The sequence below is a fragment of the Durio zibethinus genome, chromosome 19 (genome assembly GCF_047325235.1).
Source record: "Durio zibethinus cultivar Kanyao isolate XHJ-2024 chromosome 19, ASM4732523v1, whole genome shotgun sequence".
Taxonomy (NCBI): domain Eukaryota; kingdom Viridiplantae; phylum Streptophyta; class Magnoliopsida; order Malvales; family Malvaceae; genus Durio; species Durio zibethinus.
In genome coordinates, this window is record NC_143180.1 from 14,090,165 (window position 1) to 14,109,955 (window position 19,791).

Here is a 19,791-nt window from a genome sequence, read left to right on the forward strand (position 1 = left end):
GCCATTAAAGTGCTTGAAATGGGAACAGTTTTTTCAAATGGTCACAAAATCTTGTACACTTCGAGTTTTTAGCTGAATTTTTTTGTGCATGCCAACAAAAATACAAGGATCACGTCTACCAAGTTTGGGGCCAAAACTCCTTCCGAAAAAAGTTTAAAAAATCCCGAACCATAAAAAGTTTCAAAAATAGTGAAAAATAGAAAACGAGTCATCTTGCCATGAAACTTCACATGAAGGCTTAAGGGACCATTGTATGAATTTACAAGCCATAGAAATGGCATTGGCATGCAAAAATATGAAGATGTGCCAAAACCCACCTACCACCCTATCGATCCACGGCTTGCGCATCCCGTCTCTCTGGCCGGTGTAGCACCCGCCCGCCCGCTCGTTTCGTCGGTTGGCTTAGGCATACGGAGTTCATTCCCAGTCTAAGATTGGACCCAACCGAGGTTATGGCAGCAGGATCGGTAGCATGCAGAAGGGGACCCAGCTGATCCCCGACTTACGCATCCCACCTCTCTGGCCGACTAAACGCCCGCACGCTCGTTTCGTGGGTTGACTTAGGCATACGGAGTTCATTCCCAGTCTAAGATCGGACCGGACCGAGGGTTGCGACAGCACATACTGGGCTCGGGCATGTGCTGGTACCACATTTTTCTTCACCGGGGCACCATCATCGGAGAACCTGATCGACGGCATTGGGGTTTCGACGATCGGGGGGGCCGGGGGGTGTGCGCACATGATGTGCGATGGGTACTGATACTTGGCCCTTATATTGCCCCCTATCCCTCATCAAACCTTGAGAACTCACACCCCCTTAAAGAGCATTTGAGATTTTACCGGTTTGTTGCCAGTAGCCATTAAAGTGTCTGAAATGGTAACACTTTTTTCAAATCGTCACAAAATCTTGTACACTTCGAGTTTTTAGCTGAATTCTTTTGTGCATGCCAATAAAAATACAAGGATGATGTCTACCAAGTTTGGGGTCAAAACTCCTTCCGAAAAAATTTTAAAAAATCCCGAGCCGTAAAAAGTTTTTAAATTCGTGAAAAATATAAAACAATCCGTCTTGCGAAGAAACTTCACGTGAAGGCTTAAAGGACCATTGTATGAATTTACAAGCCATAAAAATGGCATTGGCTCGTAGAAATATGATGATGTGCTTAAACCCACCTTCCCACCCTATCGATCCATGGCTTGCGCTTCTCGCCCCTCTGGCCGACTGAGTGCCTGCACGCTCATTTTGTGGGTTGACTTGGGCATATTGAATTCATTCCCAGTCTAAGCATACAGAGTTCATTCCTAGTCTAAGATCGGACCGGAGCAGGGGTTACGGCAGTACATGCTAGGTTCGAGCATGAGCTGGTGTCGCTTTTTTCTTCGTCGGGGCACCATCTCAGGAGCATCGTCGGAGAACCTGACCGACGGCATTGGGGTTCCGACGATCGGGGGGGTCGGGGCGGGTGTGCGCACATGATGTGCGATGGGTGCTAGTACTTGGCCCTTATATTGGCCCCCTATCCGTCATCAAACCTCGAGAAATCACACCCCTTTAAAGAGCATTTGGGATTTTACAGGTTTGCTGCCAGTAGCCATTAAAGTGTCTGAAATAGGGACACTTTTTTCAAATGGTCACAAAATCTCGTACACTTCGAGTTTTTAGCTGAATTTGTTTGTGCATGCCAACAAAAATACAAGGATCACGTCTACCAAGTTTGGGGCCAAAATTCCTTCCGAAAAAATTTTAAAAAATCTCAAACCGTAAAATGTTTCAAAAATGGTGAAAAATAGAAAAGGAGTCGTCTTGCCATGAAACTTCACGTGAAGGCTTAAGGGACCATTGTATGAATTTACAAGCCATAAAAATGGCATTGGCACATAGAAATATGAAGATGTGCCTAAACCCACCTACCACCCTATCGATGCACGGCTTGTGCATCCTGTCTCTCTGGCTGGCGTACTGCCGGCCCGCCCGTCCTCTCGTCTCGTCGGTTGGCTTAGGCATACAGAGTTCATTCCCTATCTAAGATTAGACCAGATCAAGGGTTTCAGTAGTAGGATTGATAGATTGCAAAGGGGGACCCGACCGATCCTCGGCTTACGCATCCTGCCCCTCTGGCCGGCTGAGCACCTGCATGCTCGTTTCGTGGGTTGACTTAGGCATACGGAGTTCATTCCCAGTCTAAGCATACGGAGTTCATTCCCAGTCGAAGATCAAACCGGACCAAGGGTTGCGACAGCACATGCTAGGCTCGGGAATGTGTTGGTGCTGTATTTTTCTTCACCGGGGCACCATCGTCGGAGCATCACCAGAGAACCTGACCAGCGACAATGGGGTTCCAGCGATCGGGGGGCCAGAAGGGGTGTACGAACATGATGTGTGATGGGTGCTGGTACTTGGCCCTTATTTTGGCCCCCTATCCCTCATCAAACCTCAAGAACTCACACCCAGTTAAAGAGCATTTGAGATTTACAGGTTTGCTGCCAGTAGCCATTAAAGTGTCTAAAATGGGGACACTTTTTTCAAATGGTCACAAAATCTTGTACACTTTGAGTTTTTAGCTGAATTTTTTTGTGCATGCCAACAAAAATACAAGGATCACGTCTACCAAGTTTACGGCCAAAACCCCTTTCGAAAAAATTTTAAAAAATCCCGAACCGAAAAAAGTTTTGAAAATTGTGAAAAATAGAAAACGAGTCGTCTTGCCATGAAACTTCACGTGAAGGCTTAAGAGATCATTGTATGAATTTACATGGAATTGGCATGCAGAAATATGAAGATGTGCCTAAACCCACCTACCACCCTATCGATCCACGGCTTGCGCATCCCGTCTCTCTGTCGACGTAGTGCCCGTCTGCTCGTCCGCCCGGTTGGCTTAGGCATACAGAGTTCAATCCCAGTCTAAGATTGGATCGGACCAAGGGTTGCGGCAGCAGGATCGACAGCATGCAGATGGGGACCCGACCAATCCCCGGCTTGCGCATCTCCCCTCTCTGGCCAGCTGAGCGCCCGCACACTCGTTTCGTGGGTTGACTTAGGCATACGGAGTTCATTCCCAGTCTAAGATCGGACCGAACCGACGGTTGCGGTAGCACATGCTGGGCTCGGGCATGTGCTGGTACCGTATTTTTCTTCATCGGGGCAACATCGTCGGAGAACCTGAACGGCGGCATTAGGGTTCCGGTGATCGGGGGCGCCGAGGGGGGTATGTGCACATGGTGTGCGATGGGTTCTGGTACTTGGCCCTTATATTGGCTCCCTATCCCTCATCAAACCTCGAAAACTCACACCTCCTTAAAGAGCATTTGAGATTTTACAGGTTTGCTGCCAGTAGCCATTAAAGTGTCTGAAATGGGGACACTTTTTTCAAATGGTCACAAAATCTTGTACACTTGGAGTTTTTAGCTGAATTTTTTTGTTCCTGCAAAAAAAAAATACAAGGATCACGTCTACAAAGTTTGGGGCCATAACTCCTTCCAAAAAAATTTTAAAAAATCCCGAACCGCAAAAAATTTTGAAAATCGTGAAAAATAGAAAACGACTGGTCTTGCCATGAAACTTCACGTGAAGGCTTAAGGGACCATTGTATGAATTTACAAGCCATAAAAATGGCATTGGCATGCAGAAATATGAAGATGTGCCTAAACCCACCGACCACCCTATCGATCCATGGCTTGTGCATCCCATCTCTCTGGCCGGTGTAGTACCCACCCGCCCGTTCGTTTCGTCGGTTGGCTTAGGCATACGAAATTCATTCCCAGTCTAAGATCGGACCAGACCAGGGATTACGGCAGCAGGATCGGCAGCATGCAGAGTGGGACCCGATCGATCGTCGGCTTGTGCATACCTCCCCTCTGGCCGGCTGAGTGCCTGCACGCTCGTTCCGTGGGTTGACTTAGGCATACGGAGTTCATTCACAGTCTAAGCATACGGAGTTCATTCCCAGTCTAAGATTGGACCAGACCGAGGGTTGCGGCAGCACATGCTGGGCTCGGGCATGTGCTGGTGCCGTATTTTTCTTTGTTAGGGCACCATCATCGGAGCATCGCCGGAGAACCTAACCGACCGCATGAGGTTCCAGCGATCGGGGGGTGCCGGGGGTGGTGTGGACACATGATGTGCGATGGGTGCTGGTACTTGGCCCTTATATTGGCCCCTTATCCCTCATCAAACCTCGAGAACTCACACCCCTTAAAGAGCATTTGAGATTTTACAGGTTTGCTGCCAGTAGTCGTTAAAGTGTCTGAAATGGGGACACTTTTTTCAAATGGTCACCAAATCTTGTACACTTTGAGTTTTTAGCTGAATTTTTTTGTGCATGCCAAAAAAAATACAAGGATCACGTCTACCAAGTTTGGGACCAAAACTTCTTCCGAAAAAATTTAAAAAAATCCCAAACCGTAAAAAGTTTCAAAAATCATGAAAAATAGAAAACGAGTCGTCCTGCCATGAAACTTCACGTGAACGCTTAAGGGACCATTGTATGAATTTACAAGCCATAAAAATGTCATTGGCATTTAGAAATATGAAGATGTGCCTAAACCCACCTACCACCCTATCAATCCATAACTTGCGCATCCCGTCTCTCTGGCCGATGTAGTGCTCGCCCGCCCACCCGCTCACTTAGTTCATCGGTTGGCTTAGGCATACGGAGTGAATTCCCAGTCTAAGATTGAACCAGACTGAGGGTTGCGGTAGCAGGTTCGTCAGCACACAGAGGGGGACCCGACTGATCCCCGACTTGCGCATCTCGCCCCTCTGGCCGGCTGAGCGCCCGCCCGCTCATTTCGCGGGTTGACTTAGGCATACGGAGTTTATTCTCAGTCTAAGCATACGTAGTTCATTCCCAGTCTAAGATCAGACTGGACCAAGGGTTGCAACAGCACATGCTGGGCTCGGGCAAGTGCTGGTGTCGTATTTTTCTTTGTCGACGCACCATCGCCGGAGCATCGCCAGAGAACCTAACCTGCGGCATTGGGGTTCCGACGATCTGGGGGGCTGGGGGGTTGTGCGCACAGGATGTATGATGGGTGCTGGTCCTTGGGCATGTGTTGGTGCCACATTTTTCTTCGTCGGGGCACCATCGCCGGAGCATCGTCGGAGAACCTGACCGACGGCATTGGGGTTCCAGTGATCGAGGGGTCGGGGGGTGTGCGCACATGATGTGCGATGGGTGCTGGTATTTGGCCCTTATGTTGGCCCCCTATCCCTCATCAAACCTCGAGAACTCACTCCCCCTTAAATAGCATTTGAGATTTTACAGGTTTGCTGCCGGTAGCCATTAAAGTGTCTAAAATGGGGACACTTTTTTCAAATGGTCACAAAATCTTGTACACTTTGAGTTTTTAGCTGAATTTTTTTGTGCATGCCAACAAAAATACAAGGATCACGTTTACTAAGTTTGGGACCAAAACTCCTTCCGAAAAATTTTTAGAAAATCCCGAACCGTAAAAAGTTTCAAAAATCATAAAAAATAGAAAACGAGTCGTCCTGCCATGAAACTTCACATGAAGGCTTAAGGGACCATTGTATGAATTTACAAGCCAAAAAAATGGCATTGGCATGTAGAAATATGAAGATGTGCCTAAACCCACCTACCACCCTATCGATCCATGGCTTGCGCATCCCGTCTCTCTGGCTGACGTAGTGCTCGCCTGCCCGCCCGCTCGCTCGTTTCATCGGTTGGCTTAGGCATACGGAGTGAATTCCCAATCTAAGATGGAACTGGACTGAGGGTTGCGGCAGCAGGACCGACAGTATGTAGAGGGGGACCCGATCGATCCCCGGTTGCGCATCCTGCCCCTCTGGCCGACTGAGCGCTCGCACGCTCGTTTCGTGGGTTGACTTAGGCATACGGAGTTCATTCCCAGTCTAAGCATACGAAGTTCATTCCCAGTCTAAGATCAGACCAGACCGAGGGTTGCGACAGCACATGCTGGGCTCGGGCATGTGCTGGTGCCGCATTGTTCTTCGCCAGGGCACCATCGCCGGAGCATCGCCAAAGAACCTGACCGACGGCATTAGGGTTCCGGTGATCGGGGGGGCCGGGGGGGTGTGCGCACATGATGTGTGATTGGTGCTAGTACTTGGCCCTTATATTGGCCCCCTATCCCTCATTAAACCTCAAGAACTCACACCACGTTAAAGAGGATTTGAGATTTTACAGGTTTGCTGCCAGTAGCCATTAAAGTGTTTGAAATGGGGACAGTTTCTTTCAAATGATCAAAAAATCTTGTACACTTTGAGTTTTTAGCTGAATTGTTTTGTGCATGGCAAAGAAAATACAAGGATCACGTCTACCAAGTTTGGAGCCAACACACCTGAAAAAGTTATAAAAAATCCCGAACCGTAAAAAATTTCAAAAATCGTAAAAAATAGAAAACGAGTAGTCTTGCCATGAAACTTCATGTGAAGGCTTAAGGGACCATTGTATGAATTTACAAGCTATAAAAATGGCATTGGCATGCAGAAATATGAAGATGTGCCTAAACCCACCGACCACCCTATCGATCCACGGCTTGTGCATCCCATCTCTCTGACCGGCGTAGTGCCCACCCGCCCGCTCGTTTCGTCTGTTGGCTTAGGCATACGGAGTTCATTCCCAGTCTAAGATCGGACCAGACTGAGGATTACGGTAGCAGGATCGATAGCATGCAAAGTGGGACCCGACCGATCGTCAGCTTGTGCATACCGCCCCTCTGGCCGACTGAGTGCCTGCACGCTCGTTCCGTGGGTTGACTTAGGCATACAGAGTTCATTCTCAGTCTAAGCATACGGAGTTCATTCCCAGTCTAAGATTGGACCGAACCGAGGGTTGCAGCAGCACATGCTAGGCTCGGGCATGTGCTGGTGCCGTATTTCTCTTCGTCGGGGCACCATCATCGGAGCATTGCCGGAGAACCTGACCTACTGTATTAGGGTTCCGGTGATTGGGGGGCCGGGGGGGTGTGCACACATGATGTGCAATGGGACCTGGTACTTGGCTCTTATATTGGCCCCCTATTCCTCATCGAACCTCGAGAACTCACACCCCTTAAAGAGCATTTGAGATTTTACAGGTTTGCTGCCGGTAGCCATTAAAGTGTCTAAAATGGGGACACTTTTTTCAAATGGTCACAAAATCTTGTACACTTTAAGTTTTTAGCTGAATTTTTTTGTGCATGCCAACAAAAATACAAGGATCATGTTTACCAAGTTTGGGACCAAAACTCCTTCCGAAAAATGTTTAAAAAATCCCGAACCGTAAAAAGTTTCAAAAATCATAAAAAATAGAAAACGAGTCGTCCTGCCATGAAACTTCACGTGAAGGCTTAAGGGACCATTGTATGAATTTACAAGCCCTAAAAATGGCATTGGCATGTAGAAATATGAAGATGTGCCTAAACCCACCTACCACCCTATCGATCAATGGCTTGCGCATCCCGTCTCTCTGGCTGACGTAATGCTCGCCCGTCCGCCCGCTCGCTCGTTTCGTCGGTTGGCTTAGGCATACGGAGTGAATTCCCAATCTAAGATTGAACCGGACTGAGGGTTGCGATAGCAGGACCGGTAGTACGTAGAGGGGGACCCGATCGATCCCCGGTTACACATCCTGCCCCTCTGGCCGGCTGAGCGCCCGTACGCTCGTTTCATGGGTTGACTTAGGCATACAGAGTTCATTCCCAGTCTAAGCATACAGAGTTCATTCCCAGTCTAAGACCAGACTGGACCGAGGATTACGGCAGCACATGCTAGGCTTGAGCATGTGTTGGTGCCACATTTTTCTTCGTCAGGGCACCATCGCTGGAGCATCGTCAGAGAACCTAACCGGCGGCATTGGGGTTCCAGTGATCGGGGGGGCCAGGGGGTGTGCGCACATGATGTGTGATGGGTGCTGGTATTTGGCCCTTATATTGGCCCCCTATCCCTCATCAAACCTCGAGAACTCACTCCCCCTTAAAGAGCATTTGAGATTTTACAGGTTTGCTGCCATTAGCCATTAAAGTGTCTGAAATGGGGACACGTTTTTCAAATGGTCACAAAATCTTGTACACTTCGAGTTTTTAGCTGAATGTTTTTGCGCATGCCAACAAAAATACAAGGATCAGTTTTACCAAGTTTAGGGCCAAAAATTTTTTCGAAAAAATTTTAAAAAATCCCAAACCGTAAAAAGTTTCGAAAATCATGAAAAATAGAAAACGAGTCGTCTTGCCATGAAACTTCACGTGAAGGCTTAAGGGACCATTGTATGAATTTACAAGCCATAAAAATGGTAGTGGCATGTAGAAATACGAAGATGTGCCTAAACCCACCTATCACTCTATCAATCGACGGCTTACGCATCCCGTCTCTCTGGCCGGTGTAGTGCCCACCGGCCTGCCCGCCCGTTCGTTTCGTCGGTTGGCTTAGGCATACGGAGTTCATTACCAGTCTAAGATCAGATCGGACCGAGGGTTGCGATAGTAGGATCAGCAGCACGTAGAGGGGGACCCGACCGATCCCCGTCTTGCGCTTCTCGCCCCTCTGGCTGACTGAATGCCCGTACGCTTATTTTGTGGGTTGACTTGGGCATATTGAATTCATTCCCAGTCTAAGCATACAGAGTTCATTCCCAGTCTAAGATTGGACCGAACCAAGGGTTGCGTCATCACATGCTGGGTTCGGGCATGTGCTGGTGCCGCTTTTTTCTTCGTCGGGGCACCATCACCGGAGCATCGTCGGAGAACCTGACCGGCGGTATTGGGGTTTCAACGATCAGGGGGGCCGGGGCGGGTGTGCGCACATGATGTGCGATGGGTGCTAGTACTTGGCCCTTATATTGGCCCCCTATCCGTCATCAAACCTCGAGAAATCACACCCCTTTAAAGAGCATTTGAGATTTTACAGGTTTGCTGCCAGTAGCCATTAAAGTGTTTGAAATGGGGACACTTTTTTCAAATGGTCACAAAATCTTGTACACTTCGAGTTTTTAGCTGAATTTTTTTGTGCATGCCAAAAAAAATACAAGGATCACGTCCACCAAGTTTGGGGCCAAAACTCCTTCCGAAAAAATTTTAAAAAATCCCGAACCGCAAAAAGTTTTGAAAATCGTGAAAAATAGAAAATGAGTCGTCTTGCCATGAAACTTCACGTGAAGGCTTAAGGGACCACTGTATGAATTTACAAGCCATAAAAATGGCATTGGCACACAAAAAAATGAAGATGTACCTAAACCCACCTACCACCAAATCGATCCACGGCTTGCGCATCCCGTCTCTCTGGCCAGCGTAGTGCCCGCTCGGCTGCCCACTCATTCCATTGGTTGGTTTAGGCATACAGAGTTCATTCCCAGTCTAAGATCAAATCGGATCGAGGGTTATGGCAACAGGATCAGCAACACACAGAGGGGGACCCGATCGATCCTCGGCTTACGCATCCCGCCCTTTTGGTCGGCTGAGCGCCCGCACGCTCGTTTCGTGGGTTGACTTAGGCATATGGGGTTTATTTCTAGTCTCAGCATACGGAGTTCATTCCCAGTCAAAGATCGGATCGGACCATGGGTTACGGCAGCACATACTGGGCTCGGGCATGTGCTGGTGTTACATTTTTCTTCACCGGGGCACCATCGTCGGAGCATCGACAGAGAACCTGACCGACGACATTGGGGTTTCGACGATCGGGGGGGCCGTGGGGGTGTGCGCACATGATGTGCGATGGCATAAAAATGGGGGGGTGTGCATACAGGATTAAGGGACCATTGTATGAATTTACAAGCCATAAAAATGGCATTGGCATGCAGAAATATGAAGATGTGCCTAAACCCACCTACCACCCTATCTATCCACGGCTTGCGCATCCCGTCTCTCTGGCAGACGTAGTGCCCGCCCGTCCGCCCGCTCGCTCGTTTCATCGGTTGGCTTAGGCATACGGAGTTCATTCCCAGTCCAAGATCAGACCGGACCGAGGGTTACGGCAACAAGATGGGTAGCATGCAGAGAGGGACCCGACCGATCCCCGACTTGCGAATCCCACCCCTCTGGCCGACTGAGCACCCCTATGCTCGTTTCATGGGTTGACTTAGGCATACGAAGTTCATTCACAGTCTAAGATCGGATCGGACCAAGTGTTGCGGTAGCACATGCTGGGCTCGGGCATGTGCTGGTGTCACATTTTTCTTCGTCGGGGCACCATCGCCAGAGCATCACCGGAGAACCTGACTAGCGGTATTAGGGTTCCAACAATCTGGGGGGCCTGGGGGGTGTGCATACATGATGTGCGATGGGTGCTGGTACTTGGCCCTTATATTGGCCCCCTGTCCCTCATCAAACCTCAAGAACTCACACCCCCTTAAAGAGCATTTGAGATTTTACTGGTTTGCTGCCAGTAGCCATTAAAGTATCTAAAATGGGGACACTTTTTTCAAATGGTCACAAAATCTTGTACACTTCGAGTTTTTAATTGAATTTTTTTGTGCAAGCCAACAAAAATACAAGGATCACGTCTAATAAGTTTGGGGCCAAAACTCCTTCCAAAAAAATTTTAAAAAATCCCGAACCGCAAAAAGTTTCAAAAATCGTGAAAAATAGAAAACGAGTCATCTTGCCATGAAATTTCACATGAAGGATTAAGGGACCTTTGTATGAATTTACAAGCCATAAAAATGGCATTGGCACACAGAAATATGAAGATGTGCTTAAACCCACCTACCACCCTATCGATCCACGGCTTGCGTATCCCGTCTCTCTGGCCGGCGTAGTGCCCGCCCATCTGCCCGCCCGCTCGTTTCGTTGGTTGGCTTAGACATACGGAGTTCATTCCCAGTCCAAGATCAGACCAGACCGAGGGTTGCGACAGCAGGATGGGCAGCATGCAAAGAGGGACCCGGTCGATCCCAGGTTTGCGAATCCCACCCATCTGGCCAGCTGAACGCCCGCATGCTCGTTTCGTGGGTTGACTTAGGCATACGAAATTCATTCCCAGTCTAATATTGAATCAGACCAAGGGTTGCGACAGCACATGCTGGGCTCGAGCATGTGCTGGTGCCACATTTTTCTTCGTCGGGGCACAATCGTCGGAACATCACCGGAGAACCTGACCGACGGCATTGGGGTTCTGACGATCGAGGGAGCCGAGGGGGGTGTGCACACATGATGTGCGATGGGTGCTGGTACTTGGCCCTTATATTGGCCCCCTATCCCTCATCAAACCTCAAGAACTCACACCCCCTTAAAGAGCATTTGAGATTTTACAGGTTTGCTGTCAGTAGCCATTAAAGTTTCTGAAATGGGGACAGTTTTTTCAAATGGTCACAAAATCTAGTACACTTTGAGTTTTTAGCTGAATTTTTTTGTGCGTGCCAATAAAAATACAAGGATCATGTCTACCAAGTTTGGGGCCAAAAATCCTTCCAAAAAAATTTTAAAAAATCCCAAACTGCAAAAAGTTTTGAAAATCGTGAAAAATAGAAAACGAGTCATCTTGCCATGAAACTTCACGTGAAGGCTTAAGGGACCATTGTATGAATTTACAAGCCATGAAAATGGCATTGGCATACAGAAATATGAAGATGTGCCTAAACCCACCTACCGGCCTATCGATCCGCGGCTTGAGCATCCTGTCTCTTTGGCCGGTGTAGTGCCCGTCCGCCCGCCTACCTGCTCGTTTCATCGGTTGGCTTAGGCATACAGAGTTCATTCCTAGTCTAAGATCGAACTGGATAGATGGTTGCAGCAGCAGGATCGGCATCACGCAGAGGGGGACTCGACCGATCCCTGGCTTGCGCTTCCCGCCCCTCTGGCCTGCTGAGCGCCCGCACGCTCGTTTCGTGGGTTGACTTAGGCATACGGAGTTCATTCCCAGTCTAAGCATACCGAGTTCATTCCCAGTCTAAGATCAGACCAGACCGAGGGTTGTGGCACCACATGCTGGGCTTGGGCATATGCTGGCACCGTATTTTTCTTCGTCGGGGCACCATCACCGGAGCATCGTCGGAGAACCTGACCAACGGCAATAGGGTTCCGATGATCGGGGGGGCCGGGGGGTGTGCGCACAGATGTGCGATGGGTGTGGTACTTGGCCCTTATATTGGCCCCTTATCCCTCATCAAACCTCAAGAACTCACACCCCCTTAAAGAGCATTTGAGATTTTACAGGTTTGTTGCTAGTAGCCATTAAAGTGTCTGAAATGGGGACACTTTTTTCAAATGGTCACAAAATCTTGTACACTTCGAGTTTTTAGCTGAATTTTTTTTTGCATGCCAAAAAAAGTACAAGGATCATGTCTACCAAGTTTTGGGCCAAAAATCCTTCCGAAAAAATTTTTAAAAAATCTCGAAATGCAAAAAGTTTTGAAAATCATGAAAAATAGAAAATGAGTCGTGTTCCCATGAAACTTCACATGAAGGCTTAAGGGACCATTGTATGAATTTACAAGCTGCAAAAATGGCATTGGCACGCAGAAATATGAAGATGTGCCTAAATCCACCTACCACCCTATCGATCCACGGCTTGCGCATCCCGTCTCTCTGGCCGACGTAGTGCCCACCCGCCCGCTCGTTTCGTCGGTTGGCTTAGGCATACGGAGTTCATTCCCAGTCTAAGCATACGGAGTTCATTCTCGATCTAAGATTGGATTGGACCAAGGGTTGCGGTAGTACATGTTGGGCTCGGGCATGTCCTGGTGCCACATTTTTCTTCGTCGGGGCACCATCGCCGAAGCATCGTTGGAGAACCTGACCAGCGGCATTGGGGTTCCGGTGATCGGGGGGCCAGGGGGTGTGCGCACATGATGTGCGATAGGTGCTGGTACTTGGCCCTTATATTGCCCCCTATCCCTCATCAAACCTCGAGAACTCACACCCCCTTAAAGAGCATTTGAGATTTTACAAGTTTGCTGCCAGTAGCCATTAAAGTGTCTGAAATGGGGACACTTTTTTTAAATGGTCACAAAATCTTCTACACTTCAAGTTTTTAACTGAATGTTTTTGTGCATGCCAAAAAAAACACAAGGATCACGTCTACAAAGTTTGGGGTGAAAACTCCTACTGAAAAAATTTTAAAAAATCACGAACCGTAAAAAGTATCAAAAATCATGAAAAATAGAAAACGAGTCGTCTTGCCATGAAACTTCACGTGACGGCTTAAGGGACCATTGTATGAATTTACAAGCCATAAAAATGGCATTGGCATGGAGAAATATGAAGATGTGCCTAAACCCACCTACCACCCTATCGATCTACGGCTTGCGCATCCCGTCTCTCTAGCAGGCGTAGCGCCCGCCCGCCCGCCCGCCCGCCCGCTCGCCCGCCCGCTCGTTTGGTCAGTTGGCTTAGGCATACAGAGTTCATTCCCAGTCTAAGATCGGACCGGACCAAGGGTTGCGGCAACAGAATCGGCAGAGGGGGACCTGACCGATCCCCGGCTTGCGCATCCCGCCCCTCTAGCCGACTGAGCACCCACATGCTCGTTTCGTGGGTTGACTTAGGCATACGGAGTTCATTCCCAGTCTAAGATCGGACCGAACAGAGGATTGCGACAGCACATGCCGGGCTTGCGCATGTGCTGGTGCCACATTTTTCTTCGCCGGGGCACCATTCGCCGGAGCTTCGCTGGACAACCTGACCGGTGGCATTGGGGTTTCGGTGATCGGGGGGCCAGGGGGGGTGTGCGCACATGATGTGCAATGGGTGCTGGTACTTGGCCCTTATATTGCCCCTATCCCTCATCAAACCTCCAGAACTCACACCCCCTTAAAGATCATTTGAGATTTTACAGGTTTGCTGCCAGTAGCCATTAAAGTGTCTGAAATGGGAACACTTTTTTCAAATGGTCACAAAATCTTGTACACTTTGAGATTTTAGCTGAATTTTTTTGTGCATGCCAAAAAAAATACAGGGATCACGTCTACCAAGTTTGGGTCCAAACTCCTTCCGAAAAAATTTTAAAAAATCCAAAACCGTAAAAAGTTTCAAAAATTGTTAAAAATAGAAAAGGAGTCGTCTTGCCATGAAACTTCACATGAAGGCTTAAGGGACCATTATATGAATTTACAAGCCATAAAAATGGCATTGGCATGTAGAAATATGAAGATGTGCCTAAACCACCTACACCCTATCGATCCACGGCTTGCGCATCCCGTCTCTTTGGCCGGCGTGGCGCTCGCTCGCTCGTTTCGTTGGTTGGCTTAGGCATACGGAGTTCATTCCCAGTCTAAGATCGGACCGGACTGAGGGTTACGGTAGCAGGATCGACAGCACGTAGAGGGGGATCTGGCCGATCCCTGGCTTGCGCATCCCGCCCCTCTGGCCGGTTGAGCGCCCACACGCTCGTTTCGTGGGTTGACTTAGGCATACGAGTTCATTCCCAGTCTAAGCATACGGAGTTCATTCCCAGTCTAAGATCGGATCGGACCGAGGGTTGCAGCAGCACATGCTGGGCTCGAGCATGTGCTGGTGCCGTATTTTTCTTCGTCGGGGCACCATCGTCGGAGAACTTGACAAGCGGCATTGGGGTTCCGGCGATCGGGGGGGCTGGGTGGGTGTGCACACATGATGTGCAATGGGTGCTGGTACTTGGCCCTTATTTTGGCCCCCTATCCCTCATCAAACCTCGAGAACTCACACCCCCTTAAAGAGCATTTGAGATTTTACAGGTTTGCTGCCAGTAGCCATTAAAGTGTCTGAAATGGGCACACTTTTTTCAAATGCTCACAAAATCTTGTACACTTTGATTTTTTAGCTGAATTTTTTTGTGCATGCAAAAAAAGATACAATGATCACGTCTACCAAGTTTGGGACCAAAACTCTTTCCGAAAAAATTTTAAAAAATCCCGAACCGTAAAAAGTTTCAAAAATTATGAAAAATAGAAAACGAGTCATCTTGCCATGAAACTTCACGTGAAGGCTTAAGGGACCATTGTATGAATTTACAAGCCATAAAAATGGTATTGGCACACAAAAATATGAAGATGTGCCTAAACCCACCTACTACCCTATCGATCCACGACTGGCGCATCCCGTCTCTCTAGCTGATTTAATGCCATCCTGCCCGCCCGCCCGCTCGTTTCGTCGATTGGCTTAAGCATATGGAGTTCATTCCCAGTCTAAGATCAGACCAGACTGAGTGTTGCGGCAGCAGGATCGGCAGCACGTAGAGGGGGACCCAGTCGATCCCCGGCTTGAGCATCCCACCCCTCTGGCCGACTGAGCGCCCGTACGCTTGGTTCGTGGGTTGACTTAGGCATACGGAGTTCATTCCCAGTCTAAGCATACAGAGTTCACTCGCAGTCTAAGATCAGACCGGACCGAGGGTTGCGGCAACACATGCTAGGCTCAAGCATGTGCTGGTGCCGTATTTTTCTTCGTCGGGGCGCATTCGTCGGAGCATCACCGGAGAACCTGACCGGCCGCATTGGCGTTCCGACGATCGGGGGAGCCGGGGGGGTGTGCGCACAGGATGTGTGATGGGTTCATGTACTTGGCCCTTATATTGGCCCCCTGTCCCTCATCAAACCTCAAGAACTCACAACCCCTTAAAGAGCATTTGAGATTTTACAAGTTTGCTGCCAGTAGCCATTAAAGTGTCTGAAATGGGGACACTTTTTTCAAATGGTCACAAAATATTGTACACTTCGAGTTTTTAGCTGAATTTTTGGTGCAAGCCAACAAAAATACAAGGATCACATCTACCATGTTTGGGGCCAAAACTCCTTCCAAAAAAATTTAAAAAAATCCCGAACCGTAAAAATTTTTGAAAATTATGAAAAATAGAAAACGAGTCGTCTTGCCATGAAACTTCACATGAAGGTTAAGGGACCATTGTATGAATTTACAAGCCATAAAAATGGTATTGGCACGTAGAAATATGAAGATGTGCCTAAACCCACCTACCACCCTATCGATCCACGGCTTGCGCATCCCGTCTCTCTGGCCGACGTAGTGCCCGTCCGCTCGTTTCGTCGATTGGCTTAGGCATACGGAGTTCATTCCCAGTCTAAGATCAGACCAGATTGAGGGTTGTGGCAGCAGGATCGACAGCACGCAGAGGGAGACCCGACCGATCCCCGGCTTACGCATCCCGCCCCTCTGGCCGGCTGAGCGCCCGCACGCTTGTTTCGTGGGTTGACTTAGGCATACGGAGTTCATTCCCAGTCTAAGATCGGATCGGACCGAGGGTTACGACAGCACATGCTGGGCTCGGGCATTTGCTGGTGCAGCATTTTTCTTCACCGAGCACCATCGTCGGAGCATCGTCGGAGAACCTGACCGACAGCATTACGGTTCTAGCGATCGGGGGGGACAGAGGGGTGCGCGCACATGATGTGCGATGGGTGCTGGTACTTGGCCCTTATATTGGGCCCTATCCCTTATCAAACCTCAAGAACTCACACCCCCTAAAAGAGCATTTGACATTTTACAGGTTTGCTGCCAGTAGCCATTGAAGTGTCTGAAATGGGGACACTTTTTTCAAATGGTCACAAAATCTTGTACACTTCGAGTTTTTAGTTGAATTTTTTTGTGCATGCCAACAAAAATACAAGGATCACGTCTACCAAGTTTGGGGCCAAAACTCCTTCCAAAAAAATTTAAAAAATCTCTAACCGTAAAAAGTTTTGAAAGTCGTGAAAAATAGAAAACAAGTCGTCTTGCCATAAAACTTCACATGAAGGCTTAAGGGACCATTGTATGAATCTACAAGCCATAAAAATGGCATTGGCATGCAGAAATATGAAGATGTGCCTAAACCCACCTACCACCCTATCGATCCACGGCTTGCGCATCCCGACTCTTTGGCCGACATAGTGCTCGGCCGGCCGTCCACTCGCTCGTTTCGTCGGTTGGCTTAGGCATACGGAGTGCATTCCCAGTCTAAGATTAGACCGGACCGAGGGTTGTGGCAGCAAGATCAGCAGCATGCAGAGGGGGACCCAACCGATCCCCGACTTGCGCATCCCGCCCCTCTGGTCGGCTGAGCACCCGCACGTTCGTTTCGTGGGTTGACTTAGGCATACAAAGTTGATTTCCAATCTAAGCATACGGAGTTCATTCCTAGTCTAAGATCAGATCGAATCAAGGGTTGCGGCAGCACATACTGGGCTCGGGCATGCCGCATTTTTCTTCGTCGGGGCACCATCGTCAGAGCATCGTGGAAGAACCTGACCGACGGCATTGGGGTTCCGACGATCGGGGGGCGGGGGGGTGTGCGCACATGATGTGCAATGGGTGCTGGTACTTGGCCCTTATATTGGCCCCCTATCCCTTATCAAACCTCGAGAACTCACAACCCCTTAAAGAGCATTTGAGATTTTACAGGTTTGCTGCCAGTAGCCATTAAAGTGTCTAAAATGGGGACATTTTTTTTAAATGGTCACAAAATCTTGTACACTTCGATTTTTTAGTTGAATTTTTTTGTGCATGCCAATAAAAATAAAAGGATCACGTCTACCAATTTTAGGGCCAAAAATCCTTCCCAAATAATTTTTAAAAAATCTCAAACCGTAAAAAGTTTCAAAAATCGTGAAAAATAGAAAACGAGTTGTCTTGCCATGAAACTTCATGTGAAGGCTTAAGGGACCATTGTATGAATTTACAAGCCATAAAAATGGCATTGGCATGCATAATTATAAAGATGTGCCTAAACTAACCTACCACCCTATCGATCCATGACTTGCGCATCCTGTCTCTCTGGCAGGTGTAGTGCCTGCCTGCCCACCCGCTCGATCGTTTCGTTGGTTGTCTTAGGCATACGAAGTTCATTCCCAGTCTAAGATTGGACCGGACCGGGGGTTACGACAACAGGATCGACAGCACCCAAAGGGGGACTCGACCGATCCCCGGCTTGCACATCCCGCCCCTCTGGCCTGCTGAGCGCCCACATGCTCATTTCATGGGTTGACTTAGGCATATGGAGTTCATTCCCAGTCTAAGCATACGGAGTTCATTCCCAGTCCGAGATCGGACCGGACCGAGAGTTACAGCAGCAACATGCTAGGCTCGGGCATGTGCTGGTGCCGCATTTTTCTTCACCGGGGCACCATCGTTGGAGTATCATCAGAGAACTTGACCAGCGACATTAGGGTTCCGACGATCGGGCGGGCCGAGAGGGGTGTGTGCACAGGATGTCCAATGGGTGCTGATACTTGGCCCTTATATTGGCCCCTTATCCCTCATCAAACCTCAAGAACTCGCACCCCCGTAAAGAGCTTTTGAGATTTTACAAGTTTGCTGCCAGTAGCCATTAAAGTGTCTAAAATGGGGATACTTTTTTCAAATGGTCACAAAATCTTGTACACTTCAAGTTTTTAGCTGAATGTTTTTGTGCATGCCAACAAAAATACAAGGATCACGTCTACCAAGTTTGGGGCCAAAACTCCATCCGAAAAAATTTTAAAACATCTTGAACCGTAAAAAGTTTCAAAAATCATGAAAAATAAAAAATGAGTCGTCTTGCCTTGAAACTTCACGTGAAGGCTTAAGGGACCATTGTATGAATTTACAAGAAATAAAAATGGCATTGGTACACAGAAATATGAAGATGTGCCTAAACCCACCTACCAGCCTATCGATCCACGGCTTGCGCATCCCGTCTCTCTGGCCGACGTAGTGCCCGCCCGTTCGTTTCGTCGGTTGGCTTAGGCATACAGAGTTTATTCCCAGTCTAAGATCAGACCGGATCGAGGGTTATGGCAGCAGGATTGGTAGCATGCGGAGGGGGACCCGATCGATCCCCAGCTTACGCATCTCGCCCCTCTGGCCGGTTGAGTGCCCGCACGTTCATTTCGTGGGTTGACTTAGGCATACGGAGTTCATTCCCAATCTAAGATCGGACCAGATTGAAGGTTGCGGCAGCACATGCTGGGCTCGGGCATGTGCTGGTGTCGCATTTTTCTTCGTCGGGGCACCATCGTCGGAGAACTTGATCGGCGGTATTGGGGTTCCGACGATCGGGAGGGCCGAGGGGGGGTGTGCGCACATGATGTGCGATGGGTGCTAGTACTTGGCCTTATATTGGCCCCCTATCCCTCATCAAACCATGAGAACTCACACCCCCTTAAAGAGCATTTGAGATTTTACAGGTTTGCTGCTAGTAGCCATTAAAGTGTCTGAAATGGGGACACTTTTTTCAAATGGTCACAAAATCTTGTACACTTCGAGTTTTTAGCCAAATTTTTTTGTGCATACCAACAAAAATACAAGGATCACGTCTACCAAGTTTGGGGCCAAAAATCCTTCCGAAAAAATTTTAAAAAATCTCGAACCGTAAAAAGTTTCAAAAATCATGAAAAATAGAAAATGAGTCGTCTTGCCATGAAACTTCACGTGAAGGCTTAAGGGACTATTGTATGAATTTACAAGTCGTAAAAATAAAATAAGAGTCGTCTTGCCCTGAAACTTCACATGAAGGCTTAAGGGAGCATTGTATGAATTTACAAGTCATAAAAATGGCATTGGCACGTAAAAATATGAAGATGTGCCTAAACCCACCTACCACCCTATCAATCCACGGCTTGCGCATCCCGTCTCTCTGGCCGGTGTAGTGCCCGCCCACCCGCTCGTTTCGTTGGTTGGCTTAGGCATACTAAGTTCATTCCTAGTCTAAGATCAGATCGGACGGAGGGTTACGACAGCAGGATCGGTAGCACGCAGAGGGGGACCCGACCGATCCTCGGCTTACGCATCCCGCACCTCTGGCCGGTTGAGTGCCCGCACGCTCGTTTTGTGGGTTGACTTAGGCATACGGAGTTCATTCTCAGTCTAAGCATATGGAGTTCATTCCCAGTCTAAGATCGGACCGAACCGAGGGTTGCGGTAGCACATGCTGGGCTCGAGCATGTG